This window comes from Macrobrachium nipponense, chromosome 47 (assembly GCF_015104395.2).
Source record: "Macrobrachium nipponense isolate FS-2020 chromosome 47, ASM1510439v2, whole genome shotgun sequence".
Lineage (NCBI taxonomy): Eukaryota > Metazoa > Arthropoda > Malacostraca > Decapoda > Palaemonidae > Macrobrachium > Macrobrachium nipponense.
In genome coordinates this window covers 23,364,289-23,388,216 of record NC_087222.1, presented here as the reverse complement: position 1 = coordinate 23,388,216, position 23,928 = coordinate 23,364,289, and the positions used below count along the sequence as shown (strand labels likewise).

The window sequence follows — 23,928 nt, the reverse complement described above, 5'->3', positions numbered from 1 at the left end:
ATAAGTGAAATTCACAATCTCAGGGAATTGTTATTACTTGAAAACAAAAGTTTAATTAATTTTTGAATTAATTATTAAGCAAAATTTAATCAAAGTTTATCAAGAAAATTAATTAAATTAAATCATAAAGCAATAATTAAATTTGAAATTAAATTTTATTAAATGCAAGTTAATTCACAAGTGTAAGAGTCAAATGTACACAATAGAATATTATTCAAACTAATTAAACAAAAAATAAAAGGACAATGGCAGAAAAAACATAATGCATAATATGAAAACAATTAAAGCATTGACAGTACAAACATTAAGCATATAAAAAAAATGGAATATGTAAAAAGAACAAAGCAAAAGATAAATGTTTAGAAATGATAAAACCTTGAAGTGCACTTCAAAAAATTTGTAAAAATACCTTATACACAACTGCAGCTTCAATCAAAAGGCCTGTTACAATTTTACACTTTTTCACTATTTTCGTGGGCACCTTCACAGATTTAACAAAAATAATACTTATGTTCAGATTCCACAAACAACACATATATTACTAAGAATTACATAAAAATTAGTGACCAGCTCGTTATTGTTAAGTACTGACAGCCTCGCAACCGAGCGAGAGAGAGAGAGATTTTTAGAGAGAGAGAGAGAGAGAGAGAGTATAACGCACGCCACTATGTCTCAAAGTGAATTAATAAGGTTCTCTCACCCCATAAACGTATGAGCGATTAGTCTATAGTTCAAGGCGAAAACATATTACGTCATCTCTATAGGAATAACCAACACAGGGCCTCTCTGACTGCGCTCACATATGGCTATGAACAAGGCTCCTTTGTGTTCCATTACAGGACCGACCGCGATGTGTTTACATCGACAAAAAAAAAAAATGCTTGGCTAAGACATTCTCAAAGAGCAAAAACAACTCTCTTCAAAGGCTTATGAGCTTTCACTCTCTCTGTGTCTTACGGTACTTAAAAATGAAAAGTGGATCACTTAAGGCATGTTATCTTTAAATTTGGGAAATCTGAACACAGAAACAAACATTTCATACCATGATACACAAGTTCTGATGTGAATTAATCATATTACCACAATTATAATTGCATTGCAAACTTACAATTTATATATATATATATATATATATATATATATATATATATATATATATATATATATATGCATACACACACACACACACATACTCTCTCTCACTCTTTCTCTTTCTCTATCTTTGCTCCTCAGGCAGTTTGAAACAATTTTTGTTTTTAAGTATCTAATCATTGATACTATGGTTGTTCAAGAGTAGTTAGCATAAATCCAATATGGTCTCAGTTTTAAAAACATTTTCTGTTCGTATATAGTCATTGATAGTGGGTAAAATGTACAATTCATCTAAAAGGTTTATTTAAAAATACTAAATTAAACATAATTTTCATACACTTAAAAATGTTTACACCTCTTGTCGTAACGTTTAGGTCTTCATCTTACTTCGTACGGACCCTTGTTTTCCTGTTCACTGTTCGCAAAAGAGAGGATTTTTTTTTAGTAGTGCTCCTGCAACACTCAAAGGCATAATAGTTCATGTTGCATTATCTACTATGCAGCCAGTCACTTCTTCGGGGTCAGAAGCCCTTTGCTTATTTTCATTTATAACTTTCAAGGCAGCATTTCGAGTATCATTTGGCGGATGGTAATGCCAGGAAGGATTTCCTTGAATCACATCTTTAATAGTTTGTAATCTCGCTCCTCCAAACTCACTCCGTTTTTCACACCTCCAGTATGTTTTATGACCGCGTTTCTTATCAACTGTGTAAGCAAAACCTTCATGCACAAGTTTTCTAGCACCTCACTCGGTCTTGACGAATTCCATTTTGCTCATGGGCTATGGTGAAATGTCTAATATTAGAGACTGTAATAATAGAAGAAAATAATTTAGAACAAAACTTCTTGAACAACCATACTATCAATCACTCGATACCTAAGAACATAAATTGCTTCAAACTACCATATTATTCTGCTAACTATTCCTGAACGAAAATACTATCAATGAACAAGCACTTAAAATGAAAAATGGTTTCAAACTACCATACTATTTATGCATATACCATTCATTTCGACAAATTGTCATTTCGACGAATTTTCATTTTGACGAACTGTCATTTCAACGAATTGTCATTCTACCAATTGTCTTTCGACGAATTGTCTGCATACCGAAATTTGTAGAAGATGAAGAAGAAATGGAAGACATAAAAGAAACTGAAAGAAGGAATAAACCTCGCAAGACGAAGGAAAACATTGAAAGGAAAGAGATGGAATCGGAAATTGGGAAGGAGCTTCAATATGCCTCTAAACAACTGTCACAGAATTTTCCAGCACTATCTTCTTCTTCTAGTGAATGGAATATTTTCTTGAAGGTCTTTGATGGTCTTATTGAAATCCTTGTGCATGAAACTAATCGTTATGCAAAACAATAGAATTGTCAAAAATTTTAAGTTGCATGAGAAGAAATGATGAATATTATAGGACTCTTGGATATAATATCAGATCAAGTGAAAAGGATTACTGGAGGAAAGGACAAGACCTTGCTGCGAGTATGAACAGAAATAGGTTTCTGGAAATCAAGAAGTTTCTTCTTTGTGATAATGCAAACCTTGGCAATGAAAAAATGGCTAAAGTGAAACCTTTGTATGATCGATTGAATGAAAACATTAAGCTATTTGGAATTCTTCATGAAATCCTGAGGATTGACGAATCTATGACACTTTATTATGGACGCCATTCCTGCTAACAATTCATCAGACAACAGCCCATATGATTGGGCTTCAAATCATGGATCTTGGCTAGTTCAACTGGAGTGCCATACTTTGTAAAGATCTACAGAACCTTTAGGAAGTAGAGTAATCCGAGAATGCATTTCTGCTTGCACTGATCCTACTAATCACAGGTTCTATTTTGACAATTTTTTTACTTCATATGACATGGTCTTAGATCTGAAAGCAGAGGAAATAAATGCAACTGTTACAATCCGATCAAACAGAAGAAAACACTGCCCACTGCCTGCTGCGAAAGATATGAAAAGGAAGCCAAAAGGATCCTATGAATATCGATCAGAGGGAAATGTGGAAATCTTTTACAGGAATGATGAATGCTGTTGTTACTCTTTGCAGTAACTGTGAAGGTCTAAATCCATTGGCTTGACAAAGAGGTGTAGGAAGAGTGAACATAAAACAACCTTCCATAGTAAAAGCATATAAATAAAGGCATGGGCGGTAAAAAGTGGTATTTTCCTCTTATTGTTGCTGCTCTGAACACAGGGATGGTGTTCTGTTGGCGATTTGTGAAATCAGCACAGGAACTCCAATTCCTAACAGAGAATATAGATGGCCTATTGTTCAGATCCTAGTCTAAAGAGCAAAGCCTGAAAGGAAGTGTTCAAAAGGCCTAAGGTCGGGTCCAAAAGGAAGAAAAGCTCTCCCACCAAGGGAAGTAAGGAGGGACTACACTAATCACTGTGCTGAATCTCTAGCAACTTGTAGATGTGATGCGTGTAAGAAGAAAGGGAAAATTCAGTGCACAAAATCTAACGTCACTCTTCATCTGAAATCATGCAGGCCAATATTTCATGAAAAATGGAATTCTGCTGTGTGGATACCCTTTTTTGCTGTACAGTTATTCACAATTCCTTTAGTTCTATGTTCTTTTATTTTATGTAGTTATTATGTATTCTTTATTGGAGCGTTTCCTTTATCATTTATTCAGTACAAGAACATTGCGTTTTTCTGTTTATCATTTTATTCACTGCTTTCTTTGGATTTGTGTGTGCTATATAGTTGTGCTTGCAGGCATGATTGTACACAAACGACTTCATATGGTTATAATTCAAAGAGATTTACCTCTTTGTCATACTTATATCACTAAAATAATGGATAAAAATCTTTCAAATGTAATAATCCATTTTCCTTTATTCTGTATACCATTGACTCCCTAGGGAGTCATACCTGTATTTTAATGATAATATAATTAATTAAAAATTCTTGTAACAGGTAATCAAACTTATCAAAAACATTTAAGAAATTAAGTTTAATAAAAATCAAAGCATGATAAAGCACATTGGGATTTGGTGGGATAATTATGACTTCACTTGTACCTACACATCTCATTCCGGTTACGAATAATGAACTTTATTCTATGTTTCTACAGCATATAAAAGATGATTCCACACAAACATCAGAGAGTTGTCATGGCATATATTATCTAAACAACAATGATTTGTGAGAAAATAACTTGGTAGCCAGAATCGCCTTCCTCTTAATGTGGTAGCCACAGGTCAAAAGTCATTCCAGCTCCTCTGAACGTCCAATTACTCAATGTCAGAAGACAATAATGAAAGGAGGTAGGTACCCGGGAGGGGGAGGGGGAGGGGGAGGGGGAGGGGGAGGGGAGGGTGCGCCGCCGGGATAGAGGACCGGGCGTTTAGTCTAAGGCAGATGAAGAAAGAGTTCGAGAACAGATTGATCGAGAAACAACTTGTGAATGGTGCTACCTCCTCCTACCTGTCAGACATTGTATAGGGCGCCGCATCCGTCCTACCTGCAGCACCTCTTCCATTCAGTTCTCAAGAGGAATGTTAGGCCTAGGAAAAGCTGCATCCTATATTAAACGGGAAACTTTTGAATCAACATAACAAAGCTAGAAAGTGTTCGAAACTCTCTCTCTCTCTCTCTCTCCTCTCTCTCTCTCTCTCCTCTCTCTCTCTCTCTCTCTCTCTCTCTCTCTGAGGCCACTGGGTGCTTGTTTTGAAACAATGAATGCTGTAAAAACAAAATACAAAGGTATTGAATGAAACAGAATTTTGTAACTGTTAAACCTCACCTCAGACGACGACTTGATGTGGTGTAAATAGGCGCTGTTGTTATGCCGCCAAGAGCGGTTCAAGGTAACCTGTAGTACGTACTAAGTAGTAAGCTATTCCATCCAGGCTGTATGAAACGACACCAGTCATGATTCATGGGAAAATATTCCAAGAAAATAGATGACGAGCATCATCGTCTTGTTAACTTGGTCTCTTGGTTCCTTCCTTCCTTTCATAAACAGAAAATGGATAGTTTTCGTTTAAATATTACCTATGATCCTCTTCTTACATGACAAAGCCGCCTGCCGTGACAGTAGGCACCGTTTTCGTCAAATAGAAACACTGATGATGATGCTGCTGTTGCTGCTGCTAGCCTGACTGGCCAGGGCGACCGCCGCCGCCCTGACCAGATTTTCTTGACCACCTTATCGTACAGATGATTTAAAATTATCGTTTTTTCGCAAAATGTATCGTATGCATATGAAAAATTATTGTATCTGTTATCACTACACCCTGCTCTACAGTAATCAACAACATTTCTTGGTATAAAAATAAATGCATGTATATCTTTTATACATTTATAATGATAAGGCAAAAATAGTATGAATCAAACTCTTCTGTTATTATGAAAAAAAAAAAACAATGTGACTTTTACAGAGAATAAACATAGATCCCAATTTTTGTCTGTACCACTACTGACGATGTGAACTTGACCTCAAACTAACTGAAGAAAGAAATATACATACATACATATATATATATATATATATATATATATATATATATATATATATATATGTGTGTGTGTGTGTGTGTGTGTGTGTGTGTGTGTGTGTGTGTGTGTGTGTGCTTATGTGTCACTAAATAGTGCGTGACAATATATTTAGCCAAGACTACAGGAAAAGTAAGAGGAGTACATCCTTTTATTTTTCCCGTGTATACATATATCTCAGCATAATTGCCTCGTTCCACGGAGAGAGAGAGAGAGAGAGAGAGAGAGAGAGAGAGAGAGAGAGAGAGAGACTTAATGGTCTCATGTCTCTCTTAAAAGGGGTTAGCGATAAGATGACTTCTCGGCCATTGGTAATTGAGTAGAAGGTGTGATGAAAACACTCAAGGTATCAGTACAATTAGCCTACCTATCTCAATAATCTCAACCACAATTATCTAAATATCTTAAGGGGAAATTATCTCTTTACATTTTCATCATTTTCAATTGGAAACATTTAATCTTTAAAAAAACTGCTTCATAACCATCTGAAAATGAACAAATACCAGTATTATCGCATAAAATGTACGATAGTTGGAGCTGGTATCGTACATCGCACCAGAGACAGTTTAATCGTACATGAACGATAATTATCGTACGTGTGGAAGCTCTCTCTCTCCTTGCCCGGTGTCGTATTGTTTCATGGCTACTTGTAGTAGTTCTGTCACTTCTCCTCCTTTGGGACTAAGGACTGTCCTCCCTTCCTTCATGCTGGATGTGTTGTCGAGAAATTTATATGCTCTCCATTTTTCTGTGCCATTGTAGTTGAGGTTCAGAAAAATTTATGGGGTTGGAGCGTCAACATATACTAAAATATCTGAAGGTTTTCAGATTATCGTCATAATTTGTTTTAAGTATTTTGCACATTCATGAGTGGAAGTTTTCCTTTTTCCTTTGTAAAGGAAATGCAACTACTTTGATACTCTCTCTTATTAACTACTGTATTTAAAACTAGCAAGTATCCCTTTCTGTCGGTGGAATGGGTGGTACAAATGCGTCTACCGTACTTACCTCTATGCTTTTTTGACAGGAAGGTGTGAGACGTTCGAGAGATCCTTGTTCCTTCGAGTCCAGTTCATGGCGTTTATTTCTTTAGTGTATTTCAAGATCCAATGGAACCAACGGAAGAACTTTGTTACCTTCACTTTAGTTTTTGTGTTAACTCTTCGTTTGTGCTAGTTTGTTATTGTTTGTTAATGTTACCGTAACTATAGTTTGTGTAATTTTGATTCAATTATAATTTAACAATTTTTTATTTGCTTGTTAGCTGATTGTGATTGTGTTTTCCTTAGTTTGCCTCTATTTGTTTTAAGTTCATTAGTGTTAAATGTTCTTTACTTGTTTGTAATAAATTGTATGAAGGTACTGTTTGTGTGACCTAGTTTTTCTACAGACTCGATAATTATAGTATGCCATATCCCATAATATTCCTTATTTAATTCCCATCATCATACAAAATGCTAAACCTTAATAGTTAACTTCATTGTTATGATAGGTAGTTCCTCCTTACGATACCTAGGGAGGCAGTGCTTGTGAGGGGGTTGGGGTGGTAGGTTAGGGGATCGAATGTGGGTGTCAAGTGTTTTTTTTATGGGGCTAGCGGGGGGGGGGGGGGATTAGGGGAGACTTTTCAAAAGCCCGATAACAAGGATACGTCTCTGATCCCAATTACTATTATTTTTTTCAAGAGTCGTCGTCAATTGAATCTAATTTTTTTCTTTTCTTGAAGAGTTTAGTTTTTTACCTTCGTGTCCTGTGTGGACATTCTACAATTCTCTTTCTCTCTCCCTCAACAACTATATTTACCAGTGGAGGGGCTACGACGGGATAGGTTTGAATCACAGACCCAGCAAACTTCAGCCAAGCTCTGCGAGAGAGAGAGAGAGAGAGAGAGAGAGAGAGAGAGAGAGAGAGAGAGAGGGAAGCAATGACAGCCACCACACAGATGAAATTGTAGGGCAAATATTTCTCTTTCATTAGGTATGTATTATTTCGTCGTACATATTGACGTTTCTGCATAAACATGCCGAGAAAAAAAATCGTTAATAGCTATTAAAAAAATCATTGCATGATTCGTTTCCTTTCAGGTGTTTTGGCAAGAAGACTTGTGGATGGCAATAGCTGTTGTGGAATGGCTAGATGCTGCTCATAGTTAGTGAAGTACAGCACGGTGGACTGAGCATGATGCTAAATAATGGACGACTATGTGGTAGCACATAGATACTGCATTGGTGGAAGTTTGTGACAGTGAGCAAGAACATGGTGATAAACAGCAGACGAGTGAATGAAATGATAAATAGTTTGGAGTAATGTATGTGATAGATAGTGGACTGCTGCATGAACGCTTGGGCACAGTGTACTAATGGTTAACAGTGGGCACCTGGTGGATGCACATTGTAGATTCACTGTAATTACATAGTATGTCAGTTCAAAATATAATACGATGGATGATATCAACTGGGACCATCTGTTGCATTTGTCAGTTGGATAAAAAGTGTATCGTTGACGAAACCAAGAAAAGAAGGACTTATAACTCTTGGGAAAGATTTGAATGACTTTAAAGAATTATTTAATTCTATTCCATATGGTATGTCAGTGTCATTAGATCAACTTAATGATGGTTCAGGTATTACAGCAACTCTTATTTCAAGCTGGAAAATGTGACCCTTCAGGTCGTGATGTCAGGTTGTGTGTTGCCTGTGAGGGAGAAAATCAGGATTATCTACACAAAGTAGCTACTGACAATGTCGATGACAATCTCAGAAGTTGGGCAGAGTCAATTGAAAAGTTTTTGTTATTTGGACGACTGACTGCGCAAGCTGCTGATGCCCACCTGGCGACACTTACTACCATCTTAAATGCCACACACACACATACACACTATATATATATATATATATATATATATATATATATAATATATATATAAATATATATATATATATATATACATATATATATATATATATATATATATATATATATATATATATATATAATATATATTGTGTGTGTGTGTGTGTGTACATAAAATTTGGCTACCTTTAAATACGATCATTTTTCCAGGTAGGTTTGTCCAACAAAACGAACGATGGCAAGCGTAGACACAATAAAAAAAAAAGTTATTTGTTACACTCACCCATGCATCTACTGTAGTAATATTTTGTAGCCATTCGCCTCAGCACCTCCTTAAGCCTATCGGAGATAGAATTCTCCAATTCCTGCAGGAGGAAGGTTTCAGAGCGTGTCCAGATCTCGTGTATGGCGGTCTGGAGTTTGTCGTGTCCTCTGCCCTTCAAACAAGACTTGATAGCTACCCAGTTATTCTACTGGGGACAAATTAGGGGAACGTTGCCCAGCCACCTTGGTACTATAGTCAATTATGTAATCACTTAGGCAATCAGAGGCATAATGATTGGCGAGAGTGAATCACTGACGTCATTTGCGGTGTGGCACCTCCGACCGTCCTGCTGCAAAATGGGTGTTCCCCACTTCTCATAACGAAGATTCCTAAACGTCGCCTAACAGCGTCAGGTAAAATCTCTGTTGACGTGCTTGATCTTGGGAAGAATTGGAAAGACACTGAATCTTCTACGCCACCGTACAAAAAACACCCCAAAACTACAAACTGGGAGAACTTAACGTTTGCAACATGAGTGCGGGGCAGCACTCTCCTGCACATTTTTTGTCCCCCCTCCCCCCCACACACAACAGAAATGTAGCCCTCACCCCAATCCTCCTCTGCTTTGACGTGTCTGGATGGTACTAACGTATGGATACGTGGCCAAGGGGTTGAATATTAAGCAATTGATTTCCTTGCACTAGGCAAGGGCTGTTCGTCTTGTATATGCCGATTCCTAAGAGCATGAGAGTACAAGTCGGGAAAGCTTAAGGGGCTCCATGACCAATAGAAGGGTAGACCCATCACAATTTTACCTGCTCTCAACCCCTCCTTAGGGCATTTAGTTACACTGACTATATCATGGATAACATGCTTCTTAGGCGTGTTACACATTCATGAAACAAGCACAGTCAAGTACGATCACCACCGGTTTGGATACCCTTGGGTAACACAAATTCAAATGTACCACGAACGAGAGAGAGCCCGTCAGCTACTGAAACTGAATGCGCTGGCTGCCACTTTTGATCACATCTGGGGCCCGGCAGTGTTACAAGATTGCATTTATCATTCGATGTAAACTGCATGAAATTATGCTAAATCTATCAAATTTATTCTAGAAGGATGACAAGATTATGCTAATTTCATGCTGACATGATGTTATTTTATTTTTACAGTAAATACAAATGTGTAACATGAAAATACAATTGGTCATTAATAAACATTTGACATTTCTATTACAGACGTGTCTAAAGGTATTGGATTTGGATATCAAACAAAAAATTTTCTTTTTTGCGAAAAATAGGAAATTAGACCTGCAGGAAAGCACAGACGCAGTTGTTGCAAAATTAACTAGATTTTCATAAAAGCATTAATAATTAAAATAAAAAAAGTAATAACTCACTCTTCTTCAAACCGAGGATTTAAAAGGGTAAGGTACACAATGCCTAATAAAAGTTTTCCTTGTTATATATGAACTAAATGCGTTAAGTTGATAGCCCTATTTATTGTAAAATTATATCGTTGTTTACAGACCTCAGCCTTGATCCCTTCGCTGTTTATTAGTTCCTTTGTTATGAAACATTTTGACAGTCTGTTTCGTTTTTCAGTTTTTGATATGGGAATGGTGAACAAGGCTCGAGTGAATTTTGAGAGAATGGGATATTTCTTACTCTGATCAACTTGAGCCCAGAATGTCTGTCTTGATATTTTCATAAAACTCTGACATTGGTGACGCTTCGTCAGTGAGAGGGAGTCGGACATGAAAACTGCATTCAGATTTTTTATGCGACATTAGAATCATAAACTTCATTTGTTAAATACATGTTACTTTTATCCAAAAAATAAGTCAGTTATGTTTGTTTTTTATGATTTTATTTTTTATGGCAAACTACACAAAATTATGCTAGATACGTGCTAAATAAATGGGCGGTCGTTATCCCAAATATTAACCTAGACAATGAAATTTACCTCAAACTATACTGCAAGCATCAAATGATGCTACTATGAGATTCAGGGTCTCTGTAACACGGTTTTTTGGACTTTGCTCCTTGTCAAAGCATCGGATGTAGCTGAAAGTTGACATATGTATATTTTACAACCACACACAAATTTTGCCAGCATTATCAATAACCTAAACCCGATAGTTTTAATTTTTATAGAGTAAAAATGTTCTAGCCGACGCCATGGCCAATGATTACGAGCCAAGAGTCGAAAAACATTCATTACGTAAGCAAGGTAAACAAACACCTTTTGACTAAATGTTGCCCCGCCCATCCACCAGACAGAAATTCCATCGGCTCTGAAACCCAAAGACTTTATGAATGGCGGAACGATACATAGTTGTGGGTGGGGTATCAGTGCTAGCGTAGTAATACTACTGTAGCAGTAGTGCCGCAACAGTATAGCAGTAATATACATGAATTAAACGTTTAGACCAACTGCTGGGATCCTTGAGGATCATTTAGCCCTTCTTACAACTACTCGAGAAATTAGTTTTTATAGCCAAAAGTTAAATTTTCTAATCCAACAATGCCCATGGTAGCCTTCAGTGTTATCCTGAATTATAACGAGGCGAAAGTGGGTGGAGCCTCATGAAGTCACCATTCTGATGATAATTAATGGTGAAGGTTTAAAGCCAAATACGGTACCCGGGCTATTTTTTTCAGTAAAATAGGTAGATAGTCCAATAAATAAAATTGCTTGACATTGGATATAGCAGTTATCAAATCAAGCTGTCTACTTATGTTTTTGGTAATTACCAACTATTCCCTACATCTTGTCAATCTGATTTGTGACCTATAAAGTAGACTGTGATTCTTTGGAAAACTTATTTTGGGATTAGACTAATAATCGAAGTGTTTTTCTATTTATTAACATATTTTGTTGGTTTGTTCATTATGACAATTATCAGTGGAGAGGTTCCAGAGTTCATAAATGTGTCTGCTTTGCTTGTATTTAAATTTGTATGTCATTGTTGCCAGAGGTTTAGCCTTCGTTACGTATAGCCAATCATCCCTCAAGAAAGAGGGAAGAAATGATGTCATAAGTTACGTAACGAGTGCGTTCGAAACCTTTTCTCTGAGTAAGTTGGCCCGTCTTCAAGGTCACTTTTACATTGTAAGTACCAAATTTATTCAACCTACGTAGTGCAGAATACACTCAAAAATTAGTGTTGATAATATGTATTCTGAATAAGCGTTATATTTATGCAGATAGTAAAAAGTTATTTGCGAAAAACCGTGTTACAGAGGCCCTGAATCTCATAGTGATCTGGTAACACTGTGCGGGGGGTAGGGTTAATGGGTTGGGGTAAGTTGGCATTCAATCTTTTTTTGCTGGTAGATTTTTTCATGAGATAAAATTGGATGGGAAATCACCCGGATAATTCCAAAAACGCATTTGAATGTCTACTTAGGCGAAGAACCCTCTCCCCTAACTTATAATTCATAAAACACATCGATCTTATTCAGAATATATATATATATATATATATAGATATATATATATCTATATATATATACTATATATATATATATATATATATATATATATATATATCATGGAAGAGATTGTATGCAACATTATACTCAGAGCGAATACAAACGAACGGTGAGCTTTCAGTGATCTTATTAGTGGTATATTGACCAGACCACTCTTAGACCTCTGCTCAAAAAGTATTCAAATCACAATATTTTATTGCCTTTCAAATTGTATCCTCCGTGCAGTTTCACTACATGTGTATGGAAATAACTTTATCATGATACCAAATATTGTTGACCTCTAAAACATGAAGCGCGGACCAATGACTCTAGGCCTATACTTTCGATTCGCGCACAGTCATTCAATTTCCCAGTTTTTTTTGAAAAATTACTCTTGTACTGTAACCTTTATTTATTTATTCTATCTAATTATCGTCTCAATCCCCAACAACGAAAAAAAAATAATACGCCTAGACTAGCCATTTATACCGTTTGTTAATAATACAAGATGAAAGGGAACTGAATGGGATTTTCAACTTTTGCTGGATAAGGTATTTAGCTAAATAGTCCCGAAAGTGCCCAAGCACTAAGCTAATACAATTATTTTTGTATGCTCCAGAAAAACATTGTAAAGTACCTCTTACTCGCATAGCCATGTGTCCTTTTATGTACCCACTGTGAGATAATAGAATATAATTGTTTGAAGACCATCGTCCGTTTGCACTCAACCTGAGTAAGTTGTTTATTAAAAGCTCGTCATTCAATATCGTTCCTGAAATCATCAGTCTCCGTTTTGTGTTTTCCAGTCCAATTGCTATTGTTGCTCCAATCGATAAAATGACAGAAATCCACCCTGAACGTCCAGACGGCATGGCTCTAATTCCTACCATCCACCAGGAGGCAAAGGGCGCTGGTGGTTTCGATATAATGTATGAGCCGAGGCAATGAAACTGGCATCCACGTCCCGGTAATAGGTAGCATGGCCTATATCGTTGCCAGTAGCCCGATTATGGCTGCAATATGGTATGTTTGATGATTGGAGGGTGGATGATCAACATATCAATTTTCAACCCCCTATCCTTAGTAGTTTTTAAGATCTGAGGGTTGAGAGGAAAAGTGCACGGGGACACACAGTTCCAACGCACACACACACACACACACACACACACATATCCCTCAGATCTCAAAAACTACTGAGGATAGGGGGTTGAAAATTGATATGTTGATCATCCACCCTTCAGTCATCAAAATACCAAATTATCTAAGGTTAAAGTTAACCATAATCGTGTGTCTGGTAACGAATATAGGCCATGCTACCAGCGGGACGTGGATGAATGTTTCGTGGCCGCGGTTCATACAACATTTTACCGAGACCACCGAAAAACAGATCTATTTCCGGTGGCCTTGATTATATGAAGTAAATCTCTCATAGTCCCTGATCTTAATATCAGAGGCCTTTGCCTCCTGGTGGATGGTAGGATTTAGACTCATGCCGACTGGACGTTCAGGGTGGATTTCTGTCATTTTATCGATTGGAGCAACAATAGCAATTGGACTGGAAAACACAAAACGGAGACTGATGATTTCAGGAACGATATTGAATGACGAGCTTTTGAAAACAATTTACTCAGGTTAAGAGCAAAAGGACAATGGTCTTTAAACAATTATATTTGATCTCATTGTGGGTACAAAAAAAGACACATGGCTGTGCGAGTAGGAGGTACTTTAATCATTTTTGTATTGGAGGGATATTTCAGTTATAACATGGCATAACAGCTATGGTATTACCGTTTTCTTTTCCAGAATACTCTGCATATATATAAATATATATATATATATATTGTATATATATATATATATATAATATATATAATATATATTAATTATATATATATATAGATTAGATATATAAATATAATATAGTATATATATATATATATTATATATATATAATAATATATATATGTGTGTGTGTGTGTGTGTGTGTGTTGTGTGTGTGTGTATGCGTAAATATAAGGAGGCTCATATTTTGTCTTACATTTAATTTCTTACACAAACCGACAAAAGAATTACCTTAAATTATAGCATTACAAGGGAGAAGAAATATGCAATAAACTATGTTGTAACAATAAAAACACCGTATTAGACATCTAGACATCTAAAAAAATTATTAGTTGTCAACTGCAAATGAGAAAATGAAAACCAAACATTGACCTTCCCTATGAATGAGATATTGTCCAATTTTTCATGCATGAAAAACCCTTCCTTAATGAATTTCTATTGTCCAGTGAGGAGAGGCCGTCTGAAATGGCCAGTCAAAGCGTCTTTTTATTTCAGGATATGAATTTCTACACTTCGCTTAGTATATCCAGCGTCGTCAGTTTCTTTGTTACTTGACGCCTTCAATTCTTCTCATTTTTCCCTCGATGATTAAATGCTACTTTTTTGTTGTTGTTTTCTGTACTGAAGTTCACTAATAATCATAAACACCATTAAGTTTAACTCACTCTTTTTAGCTTTCTGTACAAGAAAACTATTGGGATGCCCAATGGCTTTGTTTGTCCGTCCGCACTTTTTTTTCTTTTCCTCAGTTCTTTGTTTGCCTTCATATCTCAACCTCAACAGTTTACTGTTTATTTAAGGTAAATTCAGCCGTAATCGTGCATCTGGTAAAGATATAGGACGAGCCACCACCGCGCTTGGTCAAAGTTTTATGGGTCAGCGGCTCATACAGCATATAACCAAAACACTGAAGGTAGATCTATTTTCGGTGGCATTGATTAGACGGTGTGCGGAAAACTTGATTGTATTTTTTTCTTGTTTTATAATAAGAGCAGTATTGCTCCTAATTATTCTTCTCTGGTTTCATTGCGCTATTAGTATAAGTTTCATATAATTTTTTCATTCTTGTTATAAATAAGTTGCAAACAGATATAAAATACAGGCCATTAGAAAATCCTTTCGACAAAGGCAGTCACACTCTCATGTTATTCCTAGCTACTATTGTCGGTTTCATTCCATCCATCACGTGCGTATGGGTACTACGTGATTGGCTTATTGTGATAAATATCAAACTATTTCTCCAATGAATTATTTGAATATTTATTTATCTAGACAAAGATACCTCGGACCTTCTGATATAAAATATAACCCGTCGAGTTCGAATCACGAGATCTTCTTATAACACAAACTTTAATGCATATGCAGTTTCATTGTATGCCTATGAAAAGCTTCATTATGATACCAAAGAAATATCTACGTCAGTAAAATAAAAAAATACCAGCAAAACACTAAACATGAACTAATGAAGCTAGGCCTACGTTAGTGATTCGCCTGATGTTTTATTTTACTGGCGTTCTTTAAGTATACATTCATTCTATTTCAGTCAAAATTACTTATTTATTGAAAACATTTCTATTATGACTGAAAATAAAAAAAATAAAATTTGAAAAATGGAAATGTCACAGCTGTTAGGTCAAAAAGATGAAAGAAGAAACAGTCGAATGAATTTTTCTAACAGAGGGTAAGCATCTAAATAACAGCTTTATAAACTTGAAGAATCAAAGAAGAAGCTATTGAGTCTAACTTACGAGATCAATTAATGTATTATAAGAATGGAGATTCGCATATCCGATTTTCTGTTTTACAAAAATATGATTGAACATTATTGGCTGGAACAAATTTTAGATATGAAACTCTACCACGATAAATGGCCAGTTACATAGAATATGCTATGCTGGGAAACTCAGAAGATCATTGAGTTGTAGCTGTGCCACGAATGATTTCAGAAATTGGAAGGAATTCCAGATTTATACTATGAAAAATTCACCCATATTGTTGAAAATAATAAACGTACTTAAAATTCCAAGTTGTGTTACAGCCGACACCTTAGAAAATGGAGTGTGATTATATTTCCGACAATAGTTTTGGAACCGTTACAAGTAATGGAAATTGACAATAATTCAAAACTATTCCTAATCATATTTTTGTTATGTAGATTTGTCTGTAAGGTCAAATACGAAAGAAAGAAAATGACTTTATAGAAGAAAATCATATTTCAGGCAGAAACGAAATACCTCAGGTAGTAGCATTTAATTAAAGAGAGAAACAATTACAAGTGCTTTGGTTATTTGGCATTATCCACAAAAGTTGCATAAAATCCGAACATCTAACTCAACCTTCGAACAAACTAGCAGTTTATAATTTTTAAATTATTATATAGATATTTTACAGTCACTCACATTATAGAAAAGATAGAACAGTGACCTATAATCAATTACTTAAACTTTACAATGTTATAATTCAGTAGCTTTCGCAAGTTTTACTCGGCATGATAAGGTTATGAGTTCTTGTTCAGGATTTACGGATCTTTGATTTTAAATCATATCACATTTCATAGAAACTTCTCGTGGGTACTAATGGAGAGCGTAACAAGATCCCCAAACGACCCTAATGTACCTAAGCCACTAAGATCCTTATAGCAATATTTGCATGATTCAAGACACGAATGAAGGAACTAGGTTCCATTGTAAGTGTGGGCAGTTCATTGCAAAATTGAGGTAAGTTGCGGCTTCGTTGTAGGAAGAGCATGTGTCCTGTTGCGAGAGTCCATTTAATAGGCGAAGTTTTGTTGCTACATTTATTCTACAAAAACAGACTGAGACGCCTGTTGTGGCTAAAGGAAGTCAGAACAAAACGTGATCAGAATCAACCACAGTCTTGTCTGTGTTCATAGCATGAGTACGAACACACTCCAACCTCGAGCATGAGGAGACACAGGTAACATATATACACGACATACAACTTACAAACACAATCCTTCAACAGCATATCAGAATATCAGTTTACTAAAGAAAATGTAAGACAACTTCATTATCCTTGAATTTCATAAACGTAATACCGTAAAACGGCAAATGAGTTGTCACCTACATCATGCCTCCCACGGTTGCAAGAAATGATTGTGTTTGCGTGTTCCCACATCATCAAATATTTGTGTAAACACTAGCTACGAGTATCCTCTCACTTCATCTCCGTCTTTTTCACTACTTATTATAAAAATGACGTTGACAGTAACACATTTCCATTACTATTATCATTTTAATTTGGTTATTATCACCAATTTCATGCAACATGTATATCAGACGTCTTCCTCTACAGCAGCGATGCAACTTGATGGCAAATCCTAACTTCAGTGAATGTATAATGGACTTTGCGTTTCACCAGAAACTATAATTATCTTTACTCTCCGGTGGTCTTTCCGAAATCTTAAGCTGAATAGCCGCGATGAAGTAAGTCGTCACTGTGCTCGCAATCTGTGAAAGATGACATTTGGGAAAGTAAATGTCAAAAGAAGTCATGACGTTCAGTTTATGCATTAAAAACATAATAAAGATAAACTAGAAACTTACAGGAAGGAGACATCCTCTTCTCAGACCGAAAGAAATCGTAAGGAGCAAAATCTAATTTTCTTTCCAGGTGTCGGACGATCCTTTTCAACTATTGAGTGGAAAGGTAACATTTTCTTTGTATTTAACCTCAAGAAGTTTGTGTTTTGTGCGGCATAAAAATGATTAAATGTCTAGTAAGAGATAAAAGATATAGATGAAATTTAGCTGTCTTATTCTTTAGCAGATTAAACAAGAAGGATATCAAAATATGGTTTTATATATCTGATTCTGTTTTTCATGTTTGTAGGATTACAATACTTCATAAAAATATCTTGCAATTTTTCTGAATAAAAATAGTTTAACTTTGTACTTATCTTAAGGTTACGATTGCTAATGTGTTATATGATTATATATATATATATATATATATATATAATATATATATAGATCACAATATATATATCATATATATATAATATATATATATATATATTTCTTATAATATAATAACCTGTAACCTTATTCTCAAGGCTCTACTTCACAAATCAAGTCAAGTACGACAATGGTCGAATCCAGTCAGCTGCAGTCAGTTTCCATCTATTGATGTGAAAGTAGGAGTCCCGTCACTCCTTCAGTAAATCTGATAATAAAAGTATATAAATTAGTTATTCGCAAAACAGTTGACACAAATAATACAATTGTACTAAATCTACATAGTTTAATTTTGCAATAAAACTGTGAACCTCAAAATTAAACTAAAAATTCAACTATACAAAATTAAACTACACAAATGCACACAGGGACAAAACTGAGAAGCTTCAAAAAACGGTGGAGAAAGATTCCAGTGACCTCAGTCAGTCTCCAGGATCCCGTCAGTCTCTCTCAAAGTTTCTCATGGAAAAAAACCGTATTTGTGTAACATTTCGACTGTTTCTATGTTGTGGCGGACACCTAATGGCAGATATTAATTCATTCATATAAATGAAAAATAAAATCGACAACGGAACTCACGAAATGGCATTTGTAATGCGTGCTGACACTAGCAGATTAGTAAGTTATGTGTTTCTTTTTTTTTTTCTTTTTTTTACGAAGCTCTAGTCCGGAAACTGCAGACACAATCAACAGAGAGAGAGAGAGAGAGAGAGAGAGAGAGAGAGAGCATGAAACGGCCCAAAAGGAAACTCTTGCGAAAAAAATTGAATATTTTGTGTGACAGACTTTGCAAATGGATTCATGAGAGATTGGGTCGATGTCGCAGGCAGAAAGGACAGTGCTTATTTTGGGGGCTCCATTTGCAGGAAATCCGCTCATTTTCGGAGCCCGTTTCCGCTGCTGCTTTTGCCAGAGAGCAATGTGGCACAACTTCCCCAAGTCTCCTTGTGGATATACTACAGTGCCGTCGCTTCCAAAGTCCGATTTCGACCGATAGTCTCTAGGGCAGTTCCTCTCTGTGGAATCATTCCACTTGGTAGTTCTGATCGTGGATTACTTCAGAATAATCAGGGGGCGTCTCACGTTCTCCCGAAGGGCCTGAGGCTTCCTCTCCCTCAGATATCTGGCGGGAGTTTCCTATGTAGTCTTGGCTGTGTAAGTCCTCGAAAACGCCCTGAAATAAGTGACTGTGGAGCAAACGAACCACCTGATAAGTGAAAATGAATGTAGTGACTGCAACTCTCAAAGGTGTAGTTCCTTGTGTGTGTGTTCTCTACACCAGTGGAAAAATGTCTTGCAACAAAAATCAGAAAGTGGGTCGATGAAGAAAATGCGTCAGTCAAAGAACCACTCGATGAACACCTAAGGAAACCTTAGAAGTCTAGAAAGTATAAAGGGTAAACCCAAAAAAATTGAAGTAAAGTTTCAGTGAAGACTTTGAGAGACTCTGCTGAAGCGTTTGGTGGTGTTTCTGTGTCTGACCTTTTAAAAGAACCTGTCCAGAAGAAGAGCTTTTAGAGGAACCTGTCTAGAATTTCTGCATCCCTGTAAGTAATATTAATGAGAGAGAGAGAGAGAGAGATGAGAGAGAGAGAGAGAGAGAGAGAGAGAGAGAGAGAAGAGAGGAGAGAGAGGAGTTTATACACAGATTTGCTTTCTGTATTTCGCAGTGCAACCTTCATGAGCGACTGGTTCTGAATACAAACTGCACATTACCTTGGACACACATTCTTTTGTTTGAATTCACCTTCTTTTGAAGCTTGGGGGGGGGTTTATATTATATTCAAATATAAATCTTTTTATTCCTGCAGAATTACTTAGTCAGTTGAGAAAATCTTTACTTCGAAGCCCATTTTCATTTTTTTTTTTTTTTTTTCTAAAAGAAAACTGTTCAGATGACTTTGTCCGTCTAAAAGTCAAAACCTTTTTTCTTCGCACCGTCTTCGTCTCGTCTTCCTCCTATTGTGCCTCTCAAACCTATTTATTCCTCCTGTTGCGCCTTTCAAACCTTTTCTATTCCTACTGTTATGCCTTTCAAACCTTTTTATTCCTGTCAGTTTCAGCCCTGAATAACAACCTCGTCAGAGGTTCTAGTGCCTGTCTGGTCTTTGGCCTCATTTTAATAATAATAATAATAATAATAATAATAATAATAATAATAATAATAATAATAATAATAATAATAATAATAAAATAAAATAATAATAATAGAAGGAGAAGGTTGGTCAACATCTGGAATGAGAGGAATAACACCCCCCAAACAGAGCAGAGGCTGGCAGACCAAGTAAGGAACATAAAGAAAAAGAACTGGCTCTCCCCAACAGAAAGAGAAGAACTGGAAAGGGAAATGTCACACGACAACGAATTACACGAAGACGAACTGAGAGGCGATGCCACAGAAGACGACAGGGATGATGAGGTATCAAACAACGACATACGAAGAAACACCGACGACGTAACAGAGAGGACGGAATGGGTAGAAAAGATTAGACAATGGATGGAGCCAGATACAGAGAGAACAAAGATCCCCTCCATGAAAGCCTACAACGCCAAGAAATTAAGGGAGAAAACAAGTGAGGTCAATGAAATAATGGGCATAATATACACCACCAGTGTCACAGAAACAAATAACTTGGCATATGCAGGAGCAAGATTAGTAGCAGAACTGATGGGGATACGAACACCAACACCACCAGCACAACCAACCCAACAGAAACCAAAACAGCAACCTCCTTCGAAAAGGCGCCTGGAAAAGTAAATCATGGTGATGAGTTCTGACTTGAGTCAACTGAAAGAGATGGCGGAAAAAAAAAAAAAGGAAAAAACTAAGAAGCAAGAAAATCAAGGGAGGAACACAACGAGAAAAACAAAGTACAAGAGAGGGGACTAAACAACACAATAGAAGATGAAAAAAACAGAGGCTTAAGGCCAAAGCACATAAGATCCAATGGTACATGAACAGGAATAAGGGATACCAACAGAACAAACTATTCGGAACTAACCAGAAAAGACTATACAGCCAACTAAGAGGGGAAGACAACCACCAAGAAATTCCTGAAGCCGAAACCAAGTAAGAGACTCTGAGAAAAACATATAGAGCAATCCGGTATCACACAACAAACATGCACATGGCTCCAGGAAGTCAAGGAAGAAGAAACAGGGAGAATAAAACAAAGATTCACAGAGATCACGACAGACACAGTCAGACACCAACTAAAGAAAATGCCAAACTGAAAGGCCCCGGGTCCGATGAAGTCCATGGATACTGGCTCAAAAAACTTCAAGGCCCTACACCCACGAATAGCAGAACAACTCCAGCATTGTATCTCAAATCACCATGCACCCAATGGATGACCACAGGAAGGACATCCTTAGTACAAAAAGACAAGAGTAAAGGGAAATATAGCCAGTAACTACAGGCCTATCACCTGCCTACCAATAATATGGAAGTTACTAACAGGTATCATCAGTGAAAGGCTATACAACTACCTAGAGGAGACAAACATCATCCCCCACCAACAGAAAGGCTGCAGAAGGAAGTAGGGGTAGGGGCACAAAAGACCAGCTCCTGATAGACAAAATGGTAATGAAGAACAGTAGGAGAGGGAAAACCCAACTAAGCATGGCATGGATAGACTATAGAAAGACCTTCGACATGATACCACACACATGGCCAATAGAATGCCTGAAAATACATGGGGCAGAGGAAAACACCATCAGCTTCCTCAAAAATACAATGCGCAACTGGAATACAATACTTACAAGCTCTGGAATAAGACTAGCAGAGGTTATTATCAGGAGAGGGATCTTCCAGGGAGACTCACTGTCCCCACTACTCTTCGTAGTAGCCATGATTCCCATGACAAAAGTACTACAGAAGATGGATGCTGGGTACCAACTCAAGAAAGTAGCAACAGAATTAACCATCTGATGTTCATGGACGACATCAAGCTGTATGGTAAGAGCATCAAGGAAATAGATACCCTAATCCAGACTGTAAGGATGTATCTGGGGACATCAGGATGGAGTTTAGAATAGAAAAGTGCGCCTTAGTCAACATACAAAAGGGGCAAAGTAACAAGAACTGAAGGGATAAAGCTACTAGATGGGAGCAACATCAAACACATAGATGAGACTGGATACAAATACCTGGGAATAATGGAAGGAGGGGATATAAAACACCAAGAGATGAAGGACACGATCAGGAAAGAATATATGCAGAGACTCAAGGCGATACTCAAGTCAAAACTCAATGGCAGAAATATGATAAAAGCCATAAACACATGGCCAGTGCCAGTAATCAGATACAGCGCAGGAATAGTGGAATGGAACGAAGGCAGAACTCCGCAGATAGATCAGAAAACCAGGAAACATATGGACAAATACACAAAGCATACACCTAAGAGCAAATATGGACAGACTATACATAACACGAAAGGAAGGAGGGAGAGGACTACTAAGTATGAGGACTGTGTCAACATCGAGAACAGAGCACTGGGGAAATGTCTGAAAACCAGTGAAGACGAGTGGCTAAGGAGTGCATGGGAAGAAGGACTAATAAAAGTAGACGAAGACCCAGAAATATACAGAGACAGGATTACAAACAGAACAGAGGACTGGCACAACAAACCAATGCACGGACAATACATGAGACAGAATAAAGAACTAGCCAGCGATGACACATGGCAATGGCTACAGAGGGGAGAGCTAAAGAAGGAAACTGAAGGAATGATAACAGCGGCACAAGATCAGGCCCTAAGAACCAGATATGTTCAAAGAACGATAGATTGAAATAACATCTCTCCCATATGTAGGAAGTGCAATACGAAAAAATTAAACCATAAACCACATAGCAGCGGATGTCCGGCACTTGCACAGAACCAGTACAAAAAGAGGCATGATTCAGTGGCAAAAGCCCTCCACTGGAGCCTGTGCAAGAAACATCAGCTACCTTGCAGTAATAAGTGGCACGAGCACCAACCTGAAGGAGTGATGAAAACGATCAGGCAAAGATCCTCTGGGACTATGATATCAGAACAGATAGGGTGATACGTGCAAAATAGACAGACGAGACGTTGATTGACAAAATCAGAAGAAAGTATCACTCATTGATGTCACAATACCATGGGACAGACCAGAGTTGAAGAGAAAGAGAGGGAAAAAATGGATAAGTATCAAGATCTGAAAATAGAAATAAGAAGGATATGGGATATGCCAGTGGAAATTGTACCCATAATCATAGGAGCACTAGGCACGATCCCAAGATCCCTGAAAAGGAATCTAGAAAAACTAGAGGCTGAAGTAGCTCCAGGACTCATGCAGAAGAGTGTGATCCTAGAAACGGCGCACATAGTAAGAAAAGTTATGGACTCCTAGGATGCAGGATGCAACCCGGAACCCCACACTATAAATACCACCCAGTCGAATTGGAGGACTGGATAGAGCAAAAAAAAAAAAAAAAAAAATTTAATAATAATAATAAAAGAGAATCTCGAAGTCATCAATTGAACTGTATTCATTACAAGATCAGCCAAAGAAAACCCACTATTATTTATCTTTTCTTTTCACTATCATCATTATCATTATCATCATTCATCTCATTTTCATCACTGTAAATGTTGCATACATCATTGAACCGTAGCCTATAATAATAATATTATAAACAATAATATCACTGACGACAGATTATTGAAGATTCGCAAGAATAAGACAAGTGATGGCAACTGCCATAATTGAGATTGTTTACATCCTGTCACTCTGGCTAGGTGTCAACAGCAGCCAATCAGAACGCAGAGCTTAAAATTGCTACGTTCTCATTGTCCTGAGCGATTTCCCGGTTGCCATCCCCCCAAGACAGATGTAATGCATCCGGGAATGTTTACTTACATACAATAACT

At 36.9% G+C, this 23,928-nt stretch overlaps 1 long non-coding RNA gene across 2 annotated transcripts in view; it reads right to left on the bottom strand.

Annotated features, from left to right (window-relative positions):
• LOC135204472 (uncharacterized) overlaps positions 1-23,928 on the bottom strand; it is a 275,319-nt gene that overhangs the window by 181,446 nt on the left and 69,945 nt on the right. Inside the window, exon 1 of one of the 2 annotated variants that reach the window (XR_010312242.1) lies at positions 4,864-5,206. The exons of the other annotated variant lie outside the window; for it this stretch is intronic. This is a non-coding gene — a long non-coding RNA (uncharacterized LOC135204472). Of the gene's footprint in view, positions 1-4,863; positions 5,207-23,928 lie in introns of those variants that run through there. 2 annotated transcript variants of the gene reach the window in all.